The sequence below is a fragment of the Dendropsophus ebraccatus genome, chromosome 10 (genome assembly GCF_027789765.1).
Source record: "Dendropsophus ebraccatus isolate aDenEbr1 chromosome 10, aDenEbr1.pat, whole genome shotgun sequence".
Taxonomy (NCBI): domain Eukaryota; kingdom Metazoa; phylum Chordata; class Amphibia; order Anura; family Hylidae; genus Dendropsophus; species Dendropsophus ebraccatus.
The window spans coordinates 64,011,566-64,034,793 of record NC_091463.1 but is presented as its reverse complement, the minus strand read 5'-3'; positions in this window follow the sequence as shown (position 1 = coordinate 64,034,793).

The window sequence follows — 23,228 nt, the reverse complement described above, 5'->3', positions numbered from 1 at the left end:
GGGGCTGTGTGAGGTGTCATTTTTTGCAACATGATCCATACTTTCTATCATGATCTATTGGATTTGATGCGACCAAAAATGCGCAATTCTGCAATGGGAAAAGGGGGGTGATTTGGACTTTTATTAGGGGAGGGGATTTTTTATTAATAAGGTTGCGTTCACACGTAATGGATCCGCAACGGATTTCTTGCTGCGAATTCACAGCGAGATCCGCTGATGATCCCTGCCTTCTACAGTCTATGGGCAGACAAACTCGCAGCGGGATGCACATCCCGCTGTGAGTATGTCAGCTGCCCGCCCCGTTAAGCCTGCGCCGCTGGAGCGTATACATCACTTTCTCCATGCTCCAGCTTGCGCACACTGATTAGCTGAGCGGGATGTGAAGACGCCGGGAGCCCCGAAGCAAGCCGGAGCGGGGAGCAGGTGAAGTATATGCTCCAGCGGCAGAGGCGTTAACGGGGAGGGCTGCTGACATACATGTCCATTCCGCTACCAGTTTGTCTGCCCATAGAGTGTACAGGGCAGGGATCCGCAGTGGATCTCCCTGCGAATTTGCAGCAAGAAATCCACTGCAGATCTGTTACCTGTGAACGCACCCTAATAATAATAATAATTAAAAAAAAAAAAAAAAAAACATTTTTATTTTATTTTTTACTTTAACTCTTTAACTAGAAGTTCCCCTAGGGGACTTGTATATACATAGCATTGATCTATCATTGAGATCTCTAAATGTGTTGCAGTTCTGGGATCAGCATCATTACGACACTGAGTCCCAGCCCGGCCACATCACATTACCGAGGGGGGGGGGGAGATGGAGTGTCCCACCAGACACCACTAGCACAGCATTTGAATGCAGCTGTCAGGTTTGACAGTTAAATTTAAATGCTGGAGCAGCAACGGGACCCGAGTCGGCTAATAGAGGCGCTCCCCGGCTGCAGATAGCAGCCGGGAGTGGCGACGTTCAGAACGGGGTCCTGGCAGGTACATCATGGGACGTGAAGGGGTAAATATACAGTAAATAAATAATTAATGCAATACACATATGATAGAAATATGTATTCTTTATTATAAGAAAAAATAATTTGTGCAAAATGTAAAGGGTTTTTAAAATTTACTTTTCAAGAAGGAGGTGCAGCTCATATTCTTTAAGTATAGAAGAAATAAATAGTGGACTGAAATCAATGCAAACATATTAATTTAATTAACAACGTACGTTGTTTTCACTGAAGACCATGAAGCTGTAGTCCCCACCAAAGATGCTATTTTTCAAAAACTAAGTTAAATGTGCCTTAATGAAATGTAATAAGGTTTTAAAATAAAATTTCTGATGTTTACAGAAAAGCCTATTAGAAAAGGACAGGGAAAAAACATAGTGACTGTTGACAGCAAATCCTCGTATAGCTTTCTATTGGCTTCGGAGAAGGACCTTGGGGTGATTTTTACTGAAGAAATACTCAAACCCTATTGGCAGCCCCTAAAAGGTACTTTTTTTTACACATAAAATTCAGTCCAGACTACGAAGATCGCATATTAACATCCTGGAAACACATATATTTCTGCATAAGTGCATATACAGTATTCATTCCACCCTCCCACAAACAACACAACACCTAGTGAGTTTACTGCTGGCAGCACCCAAATTCCCGATTTATCAGTTGTACAGATATAGACAACTGATAAATCGGGAATCCTTTTGGATTTTTAAATTATCCACACTTACACCTCAGGGATTAAACGAAACGATTGAGAATACAAGATAGGTTCTTTTATGTCTATATGTATTTTATGCCTTTGTCTTTTTGTTTTTATCACTGGCTTTTTGTATTAACCCCTTCCCCCAATATGACGTCCAGGGACGTCATGAAAAGCAGTGGCAGAATGCATCATGAAGTCCCTGGACGTCATGCTTTCCCTGCCTCCCCCCTCTGTCCCTAGGTGAGATCGGGCAGCAGGAGGAGGCTGTGTCACACAGCATCCTCCTGCTGCATCTGCCCGGAGGGGAGCCGCGCTCCCCCCCGGGCAGTTAACCCCATAAACGCCGCGGTCAATGCGACCGCAGCGTCTATGGGGAGATTCAGTGTCCCCCGCCGATCGGGCAACGGGGGGAGGCTGCAGAACGCTGCCTCCCCCCACCGCCACTCAGTCTGTGTCCCCCGGCCCCCTCCCCTCGTCCTCCGATACCGGCGGATCGCCGCTACTACCGTTTTAGCGGCGATCCGCCGGTACCGGGCATTACCGGCGCCGCCGATAGTTTTCATCTCCCCCCACCGTGAATCCACGGTGGGGGGAGATGAAAAATGTCCCCTCAGACCCCAGATCAGCCCCCCGATCACCCTACCCGGGCGGCCATCAGATCCAAGATGGCCGCCCCCATCCCTGCGAACAAACGATGTTTGTTCGCAGGGATGGAAATTAATTAGTAATCAAAGCCCCATGCTCTCCGCCACCGGAGGTAGCGGAGAGCATGGGGCAGTGATCGGGGACCCCCCCGTGTGGTCCAGGAGCAGGCGATCGGCGGTATATACTATATACCGCCGATCGCCTGTTCCCAGTGCTGATCAGCACTTTTTATCCCCTGTCACCATAAATCATTGGTGACAGGGGATAAAAAGTGTCACCGTGCCCCCCCCCCAAGTCGCCCCCCACCCCCCCAGTCACCCCCGTCCCCCAGTCACCCCCCTTCCCCACATACGTTACCTGATCCACGGAGCTCCGTCCTCCTCGACGTCCAGGCTGATTCTGAAGTGCGCATGCGCTCCAGAATCAGTTATCTCAGAAAATTTTAAGTGACAGAGACCAATTTGGTCTCTGTCACTGAACTATGATTACTGTGATAGAAAATATCACAGTAATCATAGTAATACAGTGATAATTAATGTATAAAGTACAAAAAGTGAAAAACATACAAAAAAATAAAACACACACTTTTTATTATAGTAATAATTGCACTTTACTCCCAGATTACCCCTAGCCCCCCCAAAGTACCCGTAACCACCGCAGGTTGCCCATATCTGCCCCAGATTGCCGTATCCGCCCCAGATTGCACGTAATCACCGCACATTGCCCATAACCACCGCACATTGCCACTAACCACCGCACGTTGCCACTAACCACCACACGTTGCCCATAACCACCGCACGCTGCCCATAACCACCGCACGTTGCCACTAACCACCGCACGTTGCCCATAACCACCGCACGTTGCCTATAACCACCACACATTGCCTATAACCACCACACATTGCCCATAACCACCGCACGTTGCCCATAACCACCGAACATTGCCTATAACCACCGCACGTTGCCCATAACCACCGCACGTTGCCACTAACCACCGCACGTTGCCCATAACCACCGCACGTTGCCCATAACCACCGCACGTTGCCCATAACCACCGCACGTTGCCTATAACCACCACACATTGCCCATAACCACCGCACGTTGCCCATAACCACCGCACGTTGCCTGTAACCACCCCAAATTGCCAGTGAGCCCCTCCAGATGGTCCGTAATCAGCCCCGATTGCCCGTAACCCCCCATATTGCACGTAACCACTGCACGTTGCCTCTAACTCACACACGTTGCCAGTGACCCCCTCCAGATTGCCCGTAACCACACCAGATTGCCGTAACCACCCAAAATTACATGTACCCACCCCTGATTACCTATAAGCACTTCAGTTTATCCGTAACCACCCCAGATTGTCTGTAACCACCCCATGTTGCCCATAACCACCGCAGATTGTCTGTAACCCCCCCAGGTTGCCCGTAACCACCACAGATTGTCTGTAACCCCCCCAGGTTGCCCGTAACCACCACAGATTGTCTGTAACCACCCCATGTTGCCCGTAACCACCGCAGATTGTCTGTAACCCCCCCAGGTTGCCCCTAATCACATGTAATTCCCACCAGACTGCCTCTAACCACCGCACGTTGCCTCTAACTCACACACGTTGCCAGTGACCCCCTCCAGATTGCCGTAACCACCCAAAATTACATGTACCCACCCCTGATTACCTATAAGCACTTCCGTTTATCCGTAACCACCCCAGATTGTCTGTAACCACCCCATGTTGCCCGTAACCACCGCAGATTGTCTGTAACCACCCCATGTTGCCCCTAATCACATGTAATTCCTCCCAGATTGCCTCTAACCACCGCACGTTGCCTCTGACCACCGCACGTTGCCCCCGACCACCGCACGTTGCCCCCGACCACCGCACGTTGCCGCCGACCACCGCACGTTGCCCCCGACCACAGCACGTTGCCCCCGACCACCGCACGTTGCCTCCGACCACCGCACGTTGCGCCCGACCACCGCACGTTGCCCCCGACCACCGCACGTTGCCCCCGACCACCGCACGTTGCCCCCGACCACCGCACGTTGCCCCCGACCACCGCACGTTACAGGTTCCCATCCCAGATTACCTATAAGCACTTCAGTTTATCCGTAACCACCCCACGTTGCCCGTTACCACCCCGCGTTGCCCGTTACCACCGCAGGTTGCCCGTAACCACCCCAGATTATCCGTGACCACCCCACATTACCTGTAATCTCATTTTTTTATTGTATTTTAGTAACTGCGCTATTCTAATAACCATAACTAGCTGCGGTTTTGCTCCAGCAAATTGGCGCTCCCTTCCTTCTGAGCCCTGCTGTGTGCCCATACAGTGGTTTATACCCACATATGGGGTACCGTTGTACTCAGGAGAACCTGCGTTACAGATTTTGGGGTACATTTTTTCTCCCATTCCTCGTGAAATTGAGAAATTTTAAACTAAACGAACATATATTGGAAAAATTCGAGTTTTTCATTTTTACTGTCTTATTTTCAATACTTTCCTCTAATACCTGTGGGGTCAAACCGCTCACTGCACCCCAAGATGAATTCTTTGAGGGGTGTACTTTCCTAAATGGGGTGACTTTTGGGGGGTTCTCTTCTGCTGACACTACAGGGGCACTGCAAACGCACCTGGTGCTCAGAAACTTCTTCTGCACTGAAAATGCTAATTGGCGCTCCTTCCCTTCTGAGCCCGGCTGGGTGCCCATACAGTGGTTTATGCCCACATATGGGGTACCGTTCTACTCAGGGGAACCTGCGTTACAGATTTGGGCATGCAGCTTCTCTCCTGTTCCTCGTGAAATTGAGAAATTTCTAACTAAACAAACATATTATTGGAAAAATTCAAGTTTTTCAATTTTACTGTCTTATGTTGAATACTTTCCTCTAATACCTGTGGGGTCAAAATGGTCACCACACCGCAAGATGAATTCTTTGAGGGGTGCACTTTCCAAAATGTGGTGACTTTTAGGGGGGTTCTCTTCTGCGGACACTACAGGGTCTCTGCAAACGCACCTGGCGCTCAGAAACTTCTTCAGCAAAATCTGAACTGAAAATGCTAATTGGCGCTCCCTTCCTTCTGAGCCCTCCTGTGTGCCCATACAGTGGTTTATGCCCCCATATCGGGTACCGTTGTACTCAGGAGAACCTGCGTTACAAATTTTGGGGTGCGGATTCTCTCATGTTCCTTGTGAAATTGAGAAATTTTAAACTAAGCGAACATATTTTTGGAAAAATTCGAGTTTTTCATTTTTACTGTCTAATTTTAAATACTTTCCTCTAATACCTGTGGGGTCAAAATGGTCACCACACCCCAAGATGAATTCTTTGAGGGGTGCACTTTCCAAAATGGGGTGACTTTTGAGGGGGTTCTCTTCTACGAACACTACAGGGGCTCTGCAAACACATCTGGCGCTCAGAAACTTCTTCAGCAAAATCTGAACTGAAAATGCTAATTGGCGCTCCTTCCCTTCTGAGCCCGGCTGTGTGCCCATACAGTGGTTTACACCCACATATGGGGTACCGTTGTACTCAAGAGAACCTGCGTTACAAATTTTGGGGTGCAGATTCTCTCATGTTCCTTTTGGAAAGGAGAAACTTTAATCTAAACATATATATTATTGGAAAATTAAAATTTTCGATTTTTTTTTTTTTTTTTTTAAGGCCTAATTGTGAATACTTTCCTCCAGCCCCTGTAGGGTTAAAATGCTCATTATACCCCTAGATTAATTCTTTAAGGTGTCTAGTTTCCAAAATGGGGTCACTTATGGGGGTTTCCAGTATACAAGCCTCCTAAACCCACTTAAAAAAAGAACTGGTCCCTAAAAAAATCAGTTTTGGAAATTTTATGAAAATGTGATAATTAGCTAATAGATTTCTAAGCCCCATAACAGCCTAAAAAAGTAAAATATGTTTCCCAAATTATGCCAGAATAAAGAGGACATATTGGTAATGTGATTTAGTAACTAATTTATGTGCTATGACTTCCTTTTTTAGAAGCAGAGAATTTCATAAGTTCATAAAATGCAAAATTTTCAAATTTTTCATGATATTTTGATGTTTTTCACAAAAAACACACAAAGTAATGACCAAATTTTGCGACTAATATAAAGTGCCATATGTGACGAAAAAGCATTCTCAGAATCGCTAGCATACGTTAAAGCATCACTGAGCTATAAGCGCATAAAGTGAGACAGGTCAGATTTTGAAAAATGAGCCTGGTCATTAAGGCCAAAACAGGCTGCGGAGGCAAGGGGTTAAGGGTTAACAGATGTATTGGTTATGTGATCCACCCCCAAATGGGAAGTGTGATCCATGATGCATATAATTAGCGATCACCTGTTTTCTTTGCTGCTACTGGGCATGTGCAACCTTCCTTTTTATAGACGCTGAAAACCATTTGGTATTATACACTTGAGAAAGAAGTCAGCATGACTTTGAAACGCGTTGTGTTTTTTAATAAAAATCTTTTTACCTATCCTGTAACGTTCTTGGACCTGCGCCCTATCTACCCAGGGATTTGAGTGGAGGAAAGTTGCTACATATGGACTATCCAGGCTCACTTGTCCTGTATGTGTATGTCAGCCTGACATGTTCTTCTTGTTATGATATACGACAGGTTAATTATTCTATACAGAATGAAGCATGCCTGTATTGTTTGTACTTTCAAATAAAAAATAAAAAAAAGTGACAAAGGAAATGGCAAAGATCCAAAAAATTTGTTTTTATTTATTTCATATTTGACTATTGCCTGTAAGAAACCTCTACTTTTATTTTGCTATTTTGTTAGAAATACCAAAATTACAACAAAGTGAGCCAAGAACGAATTAGCCCCATACCTGTTTATGCTCAGAAGAACAAGCATCTCATGTTTATGCAAGATTTCTTCTCAGTTTTTATTTTGTTTGTGGTAACACAAATCTGCAGGTAAACCGAAAGGTAACGGAATGTGGAAAAACATTGTAGCTCAAAGGATTTATATAACAAACTCAGTTGTGTTGTATGGTATTTCTACTAAAACATGTTTGAATAACTTTGATTCTTTAATATCGTTTCTTCTCACCCCTGTACAACACACAATTGACTTTATAGATAGAAAAGTATTAAATATGACATGCAAGGGTTTCTTCTTTTTTATTGTTATTGTTCAATGAGTAAACAATGAGTCTGGATATGAAAATCTAAAATAATATAAAAATTATGTAATATTCTTAGAACACCCTTTAATCCCAGTTACCACAACTGATCTGCCATCAGAGAGAAGAGGGCTCTTTCCATGAATTTTTCTAGGACTTATCACTTAGTATTTTGGTGGCCCTGCTTACTCATTCTGTGCCTTGTCTGGATAAATTACCTTTTAAAAAAAAAAATTGATCTGTAACCTAACCTAATGTTTTAATGTAAAGATTCTTCCTTCCGATACTGAATTTTGACTACTAAACCCCTCATTATTAACCCCTTGCCTCTAAAGCCTGTTTTGGCCTTAATGACCAGGCTCATTTTCAAAATCTGACCTGTCTCACTTTATGCGCTTATAGCTCAGTGATGCTTTAACGTATGCTAGCGATTCTGAGATTGTTTTTTCGTCACATATGGCACTTTATATTAGTAGCAAAATTTGGTCACTACTTTGTGTATTTTTTGTGAAAAACATCAAAATATCAAGAACAATTTGAAAATTTTGCATTTTATGAACTTCTGAAATTCTCTGCTTCTAAAAAAGAAAGTCGTAGCACATAAATTAGTTACTAAATCACATTAACAATATGTCCTCTTTATTCTGGCATAATTTGGGAAACATATTGTGAAAATTTCCAAAACTGATTTTTTTTACGGACCAGTTCTTTTTTTAAATGGATTTAGAAGGCTTGTATGCTGGAAACCCCCATAAGTGACCCCATTTTGGAAACTAGACACCTTAAAGAATTAATCTAGGGGTATAATAAGCATTTTAACCCTACAGGGGCTGGAGGAAAGTATTTACAATTAGGCCGTAAAAAAATCGAAAATTTAAATTTTCAAATAATATAAAGGGTTTAGATTAAAGTTTCTCATTTTCAAAAGGAACATGAGAAAAAAAACATGCCAAAATTTGTAACGCAGGTTCTCCTGAATACAACGGTACCCCAGATGTGGGCGTAAACCACTGTATGGGCACACAGCCGGGCTCAGAAGTAAAGGAGCGCCAATTAGCTTTTTTAATGCAGATTGTGCTGAAGAAGTTTCTGAGCGCCAGGTGCATTTGCAGAGCCCCTGTAGTGTCCGCACAATAGAATCCCCAAAAAAATTACCCCATTTTCGAAAGTACACCCCTCAAAGAAATCATCTTTGGGTAGGATGAGCATTTTGACCCCACAGGTATTAGAGGAAAGTATTTAAAATTAGACAGTAAAAATGAAAAACTTGAATTTTTCCTATAATGTTTGTTTAGTTTAAAATTTCTCAATTTCACAAGGAACAAGAGAGAATCTGCACCCCAAAATTTGTAACACAGGTTCTCCTGAGTACAACGGTACCCCATATGTGGGCATAAACCACTGTATGGGCACATAGCCGGGCTCAGAAGAAAAGGAGCGGCAATTAGCTTTTTCAATGCAGATTTTGCTGAAGAAGTTTCTGAGCGCCAGGTGCGTTTGCAGCGCCCCTGTAGTGTCCGCAGAAGAGAAACCCCCAAAAAGTCACCCCATTTTGGAAAGGACACCCCTCAAAGAATTCATCTTGGGGTGTGGTGACCATTTTGACCCCACAGGTATTAGAGGAAAGTATTTAAAATTAGACAGTAAAAATGAAAAACTTGAATTTTTCCTATAATATGTTTGTTTAGTTTGAAATTTCTCAATTTCACAAGGAACAAGAGAGAATCTGCACCCCAAAATTTGTAACACAGGTTCTCCTGAGTACAACGGTACCCCATATGTGGGCATAAACCACTGTATGGGCACACAGCAGGGCTCAGAAGGAAGGGAGCGCCAATTAGCATTTTCAGTTCAGATTTTGCTGAAGTAGTTTCTGAGAGCCAGGTGCGTTTGCAGTGCCCCTGTAGTGTCCGCAGAAGAGAACCCCCCCAAAAGTCACCCCATTTTGGAAAGTACACCCCTCAAAGAATTCATCTTGGGGTGTGGTGACCATTTTGACCCCACAGGTATTAGAGGGAAGTATTCAAAATAAGACAGTAAAATTGAAAAACTAGAATTTTTCCAATAATATGTTCGTTTAGTTTGAAATTTCTCAATTTCACTAGGAACAGGGGAGAAGCTGCATGCCCAAATCTGTAACGCAGATTCCCCTGAGTAGAACGGTACCCCATATGTGGGCATAAACCACTGTATGGGCACTCAGCCGGGCTCAGAAGGGAAGGAGCGCCAATTAGCATTTTCAGTGCAGATTTTTCCGAAGAAGTTTCTGAGTGCCAGGTGCGTTTGCAGCGACCCTGTAGTGTCAGCAGAATAGAACCCTAGCAAAAGTCACCCCATTTAGGAAAGTACACCCCTGAAAGAATTCATCTTGGGGTGCAGTGAGCGGTTTGACCCCACAGGTATTAGAGTAAAGTATTCAAAATAAGACAGTAAAAATGAAAAACTCGAATTTTTCCAATAATATGTTTGTATAGTTAAAAATTTCTTAATTTCACAAGGAACAGGAGAGAAAACGTACCCCAAAATCTGTAATGCAGCTTCTTCTTAGTAAAACGGTACCCCATATGTGGGCATAAACCACAGTATGGGCACACAGCCGGGCTCAGAAGGAAGGGAGCGCCAATTTGCTGGAGCAAAACCGCAGCTAGTAATAGTTATTAGAATAGCGCAGTTACTAAAATACAATAAAAAATTAGATTATAGGTAATGTGGGGTGGTCACGGGCAACCTGGGGTGGTCACAGGCAACCTTGGGTGGTCACGGGCAACCTGGTGTGGTCACGGGCAACCTGGTGTGGTTATGGGCAACCTGGGGTGGTTATGGGCAACCTGTGGTGGTTACAGAGAATCTGGGGTGGTTACGGGCAACGTAGGGTGGTTACGGGCAACGTGGGGTGGTAACGGGCAACGTGGGGTGGTTACGGATAAACTGAACTGCTTATAGGTAATCTGGTATGGATACCTGTAATTTGGGGTCGTTACAGGCAATCTGGAGAGGGTCACTGGCAATTTGGGGTGGTTAGAGGCAACGTGCGGTGGCTATAGGCAACGTGCGGTGGTCAGAGGCAACGTGCGGTGGTCAGAGGCAACGTGAGGTGGTTACGTGCAATCTGGGGGGTTACGGGCAATCGGGGCTGATTACGCACCATCTGGAGGGGGTCACTGGCAATTCGGGGTGGTTACGGTCAACATGTGGTGGTTACAGGCAACGTGCGGTGGTTATAGGCAATGTGCAGAGGTTATGGGCAACGTGTGGTGGTTATGGGCAACGTGCAGTGGTTAGAGGCAACGTGCGGTGGTTAGGGGCAACGTGCGGTGGTTATGGGCAACGTGCGGTGGTTATTGGCAACGTGCGGTGGTTAGAGGCAACGTGCGGTGGTTAGAGGCAACGTGCGGTTGTTAGAGGCAACGTGCGGTGGTTAGAAGCAACGTGCGGTGATTAGAGGCAACGTACGGTGGTCAGGAGCAACCTGCGGTGGTCAGAGGCAACGTGCGGTGATTAGAGGCAATGTGCGGTGGTTAGAGGCAATGTGCGGTGGTCAATGGCAACGTGCGGTGGTCAGAGGCAGCGTGCGGTGGTCAATGGCAGCGTGCGGTGGTCAGAGGCAGCGTGCGGTGGTCATTGGCAACGTGCGGTGGTCAGGGGCAGTGTGCGGTGTCAGGGGCAACGTGCGGTGGTCAGAGGCAACGTGCGGTGGTCAGAGGCAGCGTGCGGTAGTTACGGGCAATCTGGAGGGGGTCACTGGCAATTTGGGGTGGTTACGGTCAAGATGTTGTGGTTATGGGCAACGTGCGGTGGTTACATGTAATCTGGCGTGTTTACGGGCAACCTGCGGTGGTTACGGGCAAACTGGGGCGGATACGGGCAATCTGCGGTGGTTACGGGTAATCTGGGAGTAAACCGCAATTATTACTATAATAAAAAGTGTTTTTTATTTTGTTTGTATGTTTTTCACTTTTTCGCATTTACACTTTTTCACTTGTACTTTTTTCACTTTCATTTTCACTGTATTACTATGATTACTGTGATATTTTCTATCACAGTAATCATAGTTTAGTGACAGAGACCAAATTGGTCTCTGTCACTTAAAATTTTCAGAGCTAACTGCTTCTGACGCGCATGCGCACATCAGAAGCAGTCAGGACGTCGAGGAGGATGGAGCTCCAGGATCAGGTAACGTATGTGGGGAAGGGGGGGTGACTGGGGGACGGGGGTGACTGGGGGGGTGGGGGCGACTTGGAGGGGGGCACGGTGACACTATTTATCCCCTGTCACCAATGATTTATGGTGACAGGGGATAAAATGTGCCGGGCAGCACTGGGAACAGGCGATCAGCGGTATATAGTATATTCCGCCGATCGCCTTTTTCCGGGACCCCACAGGGGGGTCCCCGATCCCTTCCCCATGCTCTCCGCTACCTCCGGTGGCGGAGAGCATGGGGTTTTCATTCATTTTTTATTTCCATCGCTGCGAACAAACATAGTTTGTTCGCAGCGATGGGGGCGGCCATCTTGGATTTGATGGCCGCCCGGGGAGGGGGGGGGTTAGAGATCTGCCACAAGGGGGCTGATCTGAGGTCTGTTTAATACTTATTTCATCTCCCCCCACCGTGGATTCACGGTGGGGGGAGATGAAATGCAGTGGCGGCGCCGATACTTGCGGATCGCCGCTATAACGGTAATAGCGGCGATCCGCCAGTACCGGGGGGACAAGGAACTGCCGGGGGAGGATCTGTAGTGGTGGTGGGAGGAGGCAACATGCCACAGCCCCCTCCCGACGCCCGTTCTCCTCCCAATGCAGAAATATACCCATAGACGCTGCGGTCGCATTGACCGCGGCGTCTATGGGGTTAACTGCCTGGGGGGAGCTCGGCTCCCCTCCGGGCAGAGGCAGCGGGAGGAGGCTATGTGACATAGCCTTCTCCCGCTGCCCGATCTTACCTAGGGACAGCGGGGGGAGGCAGGGAAGACATGACGTTTGGGAAACGTCATGTTGCGGGAACTACCTGCTTTACATGACGTTTCCCAAACGTCATTTTGCGGCAAGGGGTTAAAGAAACACACAGTGTATGACACCGTCCATTCTGTGACCTGGCCATGTCACAGAACGGCCGGTGTCAGTGAAGATCATCCCAGCCAGTAATGTAGTACCAGCCGGATAAACTTCAATTCTATTGAATTAGGATGCTGGCGCATCTGTGTGTGTGCCTGCATCCCAATTAAAGGGGTTATCTAGTGCTACAAAAACATGGCCACTTTCTTTCAGAGACAACATGACTCTTGTTTTCACGTCAGGTGCGGTTTGCAATTAAGCTCCTTTTACTTCAATGGAATTGATTAGCAAAACCCCGCCCAAGCTGGAGACAAGAGTGGGGCTTTCTCTGGAGGAAAGTGATCATGTTTTTGTAGCGCTGGATGTTCCCTCTGACTGCAGTGCAGCATAAGTTTTGTATTAGGGGGCACCTGGAATTTCAGACTGCTAAACATGCATAACTTGAAGCTTTCTGTGATTCCTTATATGTTGCTGAGATGTATTGGTGACACCTGTTTTCCTGAAAATTCCCCTACTGATACTAAGTAACAACACCCCATTCTTTAAAATTAGCAATTACCAACAATCACTAGACTTACTTCTGGGGCCAGCAGGATATTGTTGTGTATTAAAAGAGGCATAGATGGACATCATAGCTCCAATCACCCAGGTACGATGTGCATTGTTGCTTCTTATGCTGGTGAGGGCAGGCACCAGTGTTTTTAGGGGAGTATGTGTTGATGGATTAGGGCTTGACTGCCTTGTAGGCCACCTTGTACACTGGAAGATTACTTGCTAGGGGAGTGTCCAACTGGGTTTTTACTTCTTGCAACATGTCCGATACCTGCACTATATGACCAGCACATATTGAATAGGGTGTGGCATTGAAATAGTATACACTATATTATTACATATGTGTTCTGTTTTCATTAGCTATATTGATATTTCTTTTTTCGGATGGTTGTGGGCTCTGTCCTTTACGCTGTGCAGCACAACCTATGAGGCAGTTGCACTACTTGGTCCCAGTCTTGGATAGATATACATATTTGTTTGGTATTCACATATTATAAATGCTTTACAAATCATTATTTGCATTAATGATTGCATCGTTATTATCTGCATATTCAGTTTAGTTTTAGGCACTGGTGTAAAAGTACAGAGAAGAGCAATAAAACTGATTTCCAAACACAACACAACTTCTTAACCATAAGAATTGTGTATCTGTGGAATACTCTTGCATCTGATCCAAAAATAGAAAAGGAGAGCATATGATGTGTAGCCCCTAGGGTGAATAAAATAGGGAAACCAAAGGTGTGATCGCACTCATCTGGGGTCATTGTGCTGGGAGCAAAACACACAGATCACCTTTCTATGCAGAGGAATGCTGCTGAGTACTTTCAAACTAAAGTGTTTTTTTTTTTTTTTTTTTTTTTTTTATAATAGATGCAGTTTGCAAGATATGGCTGAAATCTATGCACAGATACAAAGCGACCCTTTCCTTACAAAGCTCATCACTAAAGAAGCCGTTGCTTCACTATTTTGTTCAGGAAAACTATAATGTTTCCCTAATATTGCATCATGCCTAAAGTGGGTGTGATTCAAGTTCGATTCCCATACCCTTTAGTATCTTGCATAGATGTTCACAGAGTATTTGTATAAACTTAGAAGATCTGGTCTCACTAGAAACAGTTAACGTCTTCAAGAAACGCTTATATGATTTCTTTGCTAAAAATAAAACAAAAAAAAATAAGCAAATGCTTATGTAAATGTTTATAACCAGTGCTGATGTTCTCTATTCATCAATGGTAAGAACAAGGGATTTATTTACGTTTCAAATGTGGTTAAAACAACACATGTCTAAACCAATAGAGCATCGGATCTCCGGGGTGGATACAGCCTGAGGACCGCCTGAAAAACTGGGATACAGCCTAAGGCTATGGCTGTATCCCAATTTTCCAGGCGGTCCTTAGGCTGTATCCACCCTCTCCACGGAGCGGGCAGACAGCGGGAATCAGAAGGCGAGAGGTCAGGTTCATAAGAACCTGAACCTCGGCCGATTCGCTCATCTCTAGTCATGACCCCACTGATGGACTGGCCTCTCTAAACCAATAGAGGATTAGATGTCTGGGGTGTCCACGTCACGACCCCAATGATGGACTGGCTTCTCTAAACCAATAGAGCATCAGATTTCAGGGGTGTCCACGTCAAGACCCTACTGATGGACTGGCCTCTCTAAACCAATAGAGCATCGGACGTCTGAGGTGTCCACATCACAACCCCAATGATGGATTGGCCTTTCTAAACCAATAGAGCATTATATCTCTGGGGTATCCACGTCATGACCCCGCTGAGGGACTGGCCTCTCAGCCAAAGAGTCATAACGTCACTAGAACTCAGAGGGGGGGGGGGGATAACTTTTGCTGGGGATCCCGTGGTCACTCACTACGGGCACGGAGAGAGGTAATTGCATACTTGAAATAATTTTCCTCCTTGCCCCACCCAATTTCTCCTTTAAGCCCTTATTGAAATCAATGGGACCCTCAGGATCTGCCCACAACCCAGCTGAGTGTCACGCAGGACTGCATTACACAAACACATCTTGTACCCAACCACTTAAATCAGATGCCAGGGACTGGCTTTAGCACCACATACTGAGATAACTGGAATGGTATAAGAGCACTTCTGCTAAGGTACTGTACTCCAGAGTGGCAATGGCAAGGTAAATACTTTTTGTTGTTGTTGTTGTATTTTGTATAAAGCATACAGAATAAATTCTTTATGAAATCAATGATTCGGTATGTCACCATAGACTTCTATGTGTAACTTATCATAGCCCCATTTACCTTAGAGATTGTGTAGAGCCATAATACAGTATGACTAGGTGCTTGACTAGGTACATATTTATACTAAACCATAATACAAAGCAATTCATGACATGGCTGAATAAACATTTATATTTATTTCTTTTGTAGCAGAAGCAAAACAAATATTTGATGGGGAAATGTGTAGAACATATTTGAAAACCTTGAAATAAAAAGACTTTTCTACTATAAAACATTGCATTTTACCACTATGCATTTGGCACATTATCCACAGTCATTTTTTTTTTTTTTTCAGAATGTAAAACTTACTCTTCTACCACATGCTTGACAGTCACAACAGTTTCAAATAACATGGTAATTTATGCAGACATTCTCTTATATGTTATTAAGCTGCTAAAAATAACTTTTAATTTATTCATTATTATGAGATAAACATATGCTTAAGCACCAAATGCTACTGCTGCATCCATGAAGGCAAATTTATTGGAATTGCTTTCAATGTAACATTGATCATCACTGGCACGTTAGGTGGCATTCAGAGTGGAATTTCTTTTTTAGACATCTCCAATTGTAAGACCCTATTCATACCTTTTTTGGTATATGCTGCTAATCTATGTGTGACAGGACCATTGAGTTTAAAGAGAATGTACCATCAGGTACATCACTTTAACCCCTTAAGGACCGGGGCAATTTTGATCTTTGCATTTTCGTTTTTTCCTCCTTGTGCATAAAAGGCCATAGCAGTTGCATTTTTTCACCTACAGACCCACATGAGCCCTTATTTTTTGCGTCACTAATTGTACTTTGCAATGACAGGCTGAATTTTTGCATAAAGTACACTGCAAAAGCAGGAAAAAATTCAATGTGTGGTGAAATTGAAAAAAAAAAACAACACATTTTGTGTTTTTAGTGGATATATGTTTTTACGCTGTTCGCCCTGGGGTAAAACTGACTTGTTATATATGTTCCACAAGTCGTTACGATTAATACGATATGTAACATGTATAACTTATATTGTATCTGATGGCCTGTAAAAAATTCAAACCATTGTTTACAAATATACGTTCCTTAAAATCGCTCCATTCCCAGGCTTATAGTGCTTTTATCCTTTGGTCTATGGGGCTGTGTGAGAAGTCATTTTTTGCGCCATGATGTGATCTTTCTATCGGTACCTTGATTGCGCATATACAACTTTTTGATCGCTTTTTATTAACATTTTTCTGGATTTGATGCGACCAAAAATGCGCAATTTTGCACTTTGGAATTTTTTTGCGCTGACGCCGTTTACCGTGCGAGATCAGAAATGTGATTAATTAATAGTTTGGGCGATTACACATGCGGCGATAGCAAACATGTTTGTTTATTTATTTATTTATTTACTTTTATTAATAACCTGGGAAAAGGGGGGTGATTCAGACTTTTATTAGGGGAGGGGGATTTTTACTATTAACAACACTTTTTTTTTTACTTTTACACTTATACTAGAAGCCCCCCTGGGGGACTTCTAGTATAAGTGCACTGATCTCTCATAGAGATCTCTGCAGCACCCGGGATCGCCGGGGTTTAGAGCGCGGTCGCCGCGCGGCCCCGCTCTGAACGTCCTTACCGATCGCAGGGCGTAAATATACGCCCGCGGTCGTTAAGGGGTTAAGATTTTTACATGAATAGACTGGCTGGTGATGCAGACCTTTTTCTTGAACCGCATCCCAGTTCTCGGGCATGGGGACAGTCTATTTACATGAATAGATGCCTTCACTGCAGTCCTTTTCTTGAACCACGTTCCATGTTTCCTGCACACAGTGCCAGTCTATTCCCAGGCACTGGCCTGGCCTGAAGCACTGGCAGCGAGCCTGCCCCTCTGGCAAGCGGCTTTATTAGAATCAATGGAGCTGCATCACAGAGGGGAGATCATCACATTGGGGGTTGGTGCTTCAGGCCAAGCCAGTGCCTAAGGCCAGCATCAGCATCAGCATCACTGCCAGTCTTTTCATGTAAAAATCTTAATGCTATGTACCTGATAGTACATTCACAGGGGTCGTTTTATACGCCGGGTGTCGTCTTATAGGGCGGGTGATGAAAAACTGCAGTCAGAACCGGACTGGAGAATCTGTGGTCGCCACATACGGTGGGTGTTGCTAAAAAACGCCTTATGCGGCGGCTATATAAAGGGCCGAGCAAGGTGCAGGTGTCCGGGCTATGGAAAAAAGTTATACGGTAGAATGACGCTGTACCCAGAAAAACACATCTTTCACCTGTCTGGCCGTCCTTGTAACCTATAAGTATTACAGTACCCCCTTTTCTGCCTCTCAGATCTCCCTGCTGTCTGATGTTTATTTTTATTTGGTGTGCGTTGGAAGAGGAGTAGTCTTATACAGCGAGCATATCCCAAACTCTATGGGGGACATGTATCATTGTGCGGAAATTGCCGATTTGCGCCATATTTTATTCGCAAATTGACGATTTGCAAATAAAATATTTTCAAATCGGCACTTTCCGACGGGTACGCCGGGGGGCGGGGAGGGGGTGTGATGGGCGGAACGGAGGGCGCGGACTCAGAGTCCGCGCGATTCACCATCCGTTCCGCAAAAAGATATGCCAAAAACCTACTCCAGTCCTCAGCTGGCGTAGGTTTTCGGCGGTGCGCACCAGAGCGCAAGGGATTTATGTAGAGACAGTCCGCCTCTACATAAATCCCCGTAGCGCCGGAGATGCAGGGACATTCATAAGTCCGGCGTAAAAAACGTCGGACTTAATAAATGTCCCACTATATTTTAAATGGAAAAGTTGGGGGTCGTCTTATACACCCAGTCCTCTTATATGCCAGAAAATACGATATATTATTGGAGCACCCTTTTGTTATCTGCTGTAAATGTGATGCATAAGCAGACACCAGCTTCAGCTGCAATCACCTTCTTTAAATCCCACCAAAGTATTTAGCTGTGTATTCAGGTGATCAACCTATTTGTAGTCATTAAAAGTGTCATTTTTACTCTTCTTAATTAGTCTTGTTTGTTTTTTATTTATTCATTTTTAAACAATTGAATATTTGTAAATTTTGGAAATAAACTTCATTTGCAGCTGGGGAAATACAGCATGTTATCTTACAAAGGATGTTAATGGTCCTGAGCTGTACTTGCAAACTGTTAATATGATCACTCTGATCAAAATGAAAAATACTATGACTGTGTCACAGTAAGAAATTTCTCTGAAATGTAATTACACATTATCACAATCTCTCCACCTGGAGAGTGTAATTGTATATTAAGAATACTGCTGATTCCTATTTGATAATATTTTAAGCATAACCATATTAATGAATACCAGGGTAATTGATTATATAGATTATCTTATGAAGAGGTTTTACCATTTGAGTTCATGGTTTAAAGACAGGTTTCATCATACCAAGAATATTTTAAGTATATCTAATACATTTGACAAATGAGTTATTGAGTAATTGACCATACTTTAGCTCTGTCTGTACTAAAAGATATTACAAGGGTTCTAAACACTTTAAGGTTATGTCCCCACAATGGGAAAATGACGGCAGTCTTTATGGAAGGCTGTCTATTGGTAATGGTGGCTGTAAAAAATGTTCATGTTCATTATTTGTGGCCATCATTATTAACAAATGGTCATCTTTTGGTAATAAAATAATGGCCTTCCAGAAAGATGGCTGTCATTTTCTCGATGTGTGAACATAGCCTAAGGCTAGACTTTAATGTAGCACATTATTAGAATAAAAATAATAATATTATATTATTTGACTGTGTGTGAATATAGCTGGGTAAAGGTAAATTTATGTCTATGGTATTGTTTGGATTAATTTTAAAAATAAATTGTGTGGTTATCATTATTTAACAATGCAAGATTGCTGGAAAAACAGTATTGCTCTGTCCCCTGAGGCTGGCCTTCTATCAGTTATTTCCATTTGGTTCTCTTCCCCATTGGATTCCAATTCTACCAATTTTGTATACTCAATCCTACTTATTTCTTTTCATGGGTGTTTACAGTAGGTAATTTGGGCAGTGGAAGAAAAGGGTGGCTACAGACTCAAATAAATCACCTAATGGGAATCTCATGATAATTTATCATGTTACCAAGGCTATGGGAAACATAACAGTGGTGCATACTTACCCGCCCCATTCTGCCACTGCTGCCGATTTTTAGGATGCCCAGTGTCTGCCGCTGTCCTTTTCATGAAAACTTCTGCTGACATAGACAGGAAATGACTGATTAACATAGACAGCATAAAGATCTACTTTGTCTAGTGGCCATTTCCTGTCCACACGGCACATCAGCAGATGTTTTAAAATAGAGGATTGTGGAGGCGCAGTGGTAAGTAGTAAGTAAAAACCTCTGATATGTTTTTTATAGCCCTGGCAGCATGATAAATTATGTTGTTTACCCAGACAACCCCTCGTAACATGCAGCCCATGGGCATCTAATCAAAGGTTGGCAATTTAACTTCAAATGTGTAAAAAAAAAAAAAAGTTCAAAACACTATTACACTACCCCAAAGCCCCTCCCCCAATAAAAGTCTAAATCACCCCCCTTTCCCATTATATAAATAAAACATATAAAAATAAATAAATGGATAAACATATAATATATCGTAGCGTGCGTAATTGTCTGATCTATTAAAATATAACAAGCATCATTGTGATCGCTAAACGGCGTACACGAAAAGAGGGGAAAAAGTGCGCAGATTACCGATTTTATGTTACATTATATATTAAAAAAAATCAATAAAAAGTGATCAAAACGTCCGATCTTCACAAATTTGGTATTAATAAAAACTAGAGATCATGGCGGAAAAAATGACACCCCATACAGCCCGTAAGTGAAAAAATAAAACCGTTATAAGCGTCACAATAGGCCCATTTTATTAATATTTAATTGCCAAAAAAAAGGATTTCATAAAAAAATACATATATAACATTAGAGAATCTGTGTAACCTGCATATGGTTGTGTTCGGGCTGACCTATAGAAGAATCGTATCATGTCACTGTTACCATATAGTGCATTACGTAGACACAGGAACCCCCCAAACCTTACCATATTGCATTCTTATTTACGATTTCACCTATTTATATCTTCATAAATAATATATTTGGGATTCCGTCATACATGTTATGGTAAAATGAATGACGCCATTACACAGTACAACTATTCCTGTAAAAAACAAGCACTTACATGGCTTGTAGATAGAAAACTGAGAGTGCTAGAGCTCTTAGAAGGGGAGGAGGGAAAAACAAAAACATTAAGATCAAAATTTGCGCGGTCCACTGGGTCATTTTGGGCCTGGTCCTCAAAGGGTTAATGCATATTGTAGATTATTTTCCAAATGTATTATTGTTTCAGTTTCTGATTACATAAGTGTTTTTTTTTTTCTTTTATATTTTTTTTATTTTATCTTGAAAACAGTTTTTCCTAGAAAAAATGTCTGAGAAATGTATCCTTGTGAGATTGCACTCTTGCTGCCAATTTAATATTATAACTCTGCACAAGAGCAGGTGTTCACATAACAAGATATATGTTTCCAAACAATGTACAGGAAGGGAATGGTGTGAATAGGATTCTGGGGTGCATTCATACTTATATTTTTATTATTTTTTTCTGCATTTTTTTTTCATAATTCCTAATTGATCAATTAGTTGATCCAATTTACTGAAACTGATAATGTAAACAGTGTTAATGAGTCTTCTAAGGCTAGGTTAAAATCTGTATTTGAGCCTTGAATAATAACTCCATTACCTTGATCTTTCCAACCTAAGGCTATGTTTACACTCCGTATATTTTCATAAAACTACAGCCATTGTTGCCGAGTGAAGCAACGGCCATGGTTAATACGAAAATTTACGTAACATTGCCGCCTATGGAATCCCGGACAGAGTATGCACATAGTATACGCTCCGGCCGGGATCTCTCACAGCGCCACAATGAATAGCGGCCACAGAAAACCCTGTCAGTACACACTATGGAGCTCAGTAGGGATTTCTGATGCATTTGCGTACAGATGCGCCTGCATCAGAACTCCGCGGCTGCAAAGATCTTCCGGTCACAGAATGGCCTGCCTCTTACGTTGTGTGAACATAGCCTAAGAGTGGTTTGCTATAAAGAGATTACTTTTTAGGATGACAGCCAAATAAATCTTGTTACACAAAAATTGTACTGGAAAGTCATTTTCTTCCATGAAAATTCTTTAAACGGTATGTATAATGTATTGTGTTTTGACTTAAAGTGTCACTGTGTTTATAACTTTCAAAATCTAAATCCACCAGGGGTTTTGAAATAAAGCATGCAATTTAACAAAATCATTCTTTTAAACCAAACTATACTAGATTTCAAGTAAGGACAGCTTTGTTTTAAAGCATCATAACTAAAAAAAAAAAATAAGTAATATAAATAGCAAACATGCTTTATTTCACATCTACTGTTGATTTAGATTTTGAAAGTTACAAAAACAGTGACACTTTAAGTTGCATAACTACTAGAGTTGAGCGAACTCAGTGGCTACTGAAGTTTAATACAGCCCTAGGGAGTCCTGGAAGTCTACAACTGTATTCATATTTTCCAAGACTCCCAGGAGCTGCATTCTAAATTTAACCTCTTAACGACGCATGACTGGTATACCCGTCATGCGGCCGTTAAGAGTAAACAGAGAGGGCTCCCGGCGTGAGCCCTCTCTGCAGCGCGCGGCCCCCGGTTGCTATGTGCAGCCAGGGACCGCGTGTATTAGCCGGTGCGGCCGATCGCCGCGGCCGGCTAATTAACTATTCAAATGCCGCTGTCAAAGCTGACAGCGGCATTTGAATAGCAGCTGTGCCCCCTCTCCCTGGTGTCCAGTGGGGGATCTCCCCCCTGCGATGTGATCGCGGAGGGGAGATCCGTTCTAATGAGCCGGCCGGGGCTCAGCGTCGGAATGACGCTGATCCCGGCTCTGCAATCTATTCAGATGGTCTGCAGCAGACCATCATAATAGAGCACCGATCTGATGGATCATTGCTTTATTATATACACAGGATTGATCTCAATGGGAGATCAGTTCTGTGTATATAGAAGTCCCCCAGGGGGCTTCATATTACTGTAAGGGAAAGTTAAAAAAAGTGTTTTTATTAATAAAAAATCCCCTCCACTAATAAAAGTCTGAATCACCCCCCTTTTCCCATTTTACAAATAAAAATAAATAAATAAATAAACATGTTTGCTATCGCCGCGTGCATAATTGCCCGAACTATTAATCACATTCCTGATCTCGCACGATAAACGGTGTAAGCGCAAAAAAATTGCGCATTTTTGGTCGCATCAAATCCAGAAAAAATGTAATATAAAGCGATCAAAAAGTCGTATATGCGCAAGGAACATATATAACAACTAAGTTTTTCCATAGGACACACGGCGTTAAAATGAAGCCCCCCCCAAAGAAAAATAATTGCGTTTTTTTTTTTTCAATTTCACTGCGCATATAATTTTTTTCTGGTTTTGCAGCATATTTTATGGAAAAATTCAGCCTGTCATTGCGAAGTACAATTAGTGACGCAAAACATAAGGGCTCATGTGGGTCTGTAGGTGTAAAATGCAAGTGCTATGGCCTTTTAAGCACATGGAGGAAAAAACGAAAACGCAAAAAACGAAAGTTAGCACGGTCCTTAAAGGGTTAAAAGCCATTGCTAATCCAATGCTGCATGCCTCGGTTTGGTGAACTCGAACATGCTCGACGTTTGTTCAACTACACAACTTTTATATAGCCATTTAAAAACTGTTATGAAAACAGAATATTTTCAGTTCATTCAGATTTTATTAGGTCCATTACAAGTTCAATGTCACACCATATCCCTAGATATCCCCAAAACAGGCTCTTAATGTCTGATAGATGGCGGAATAACTTTTGAGACTCAA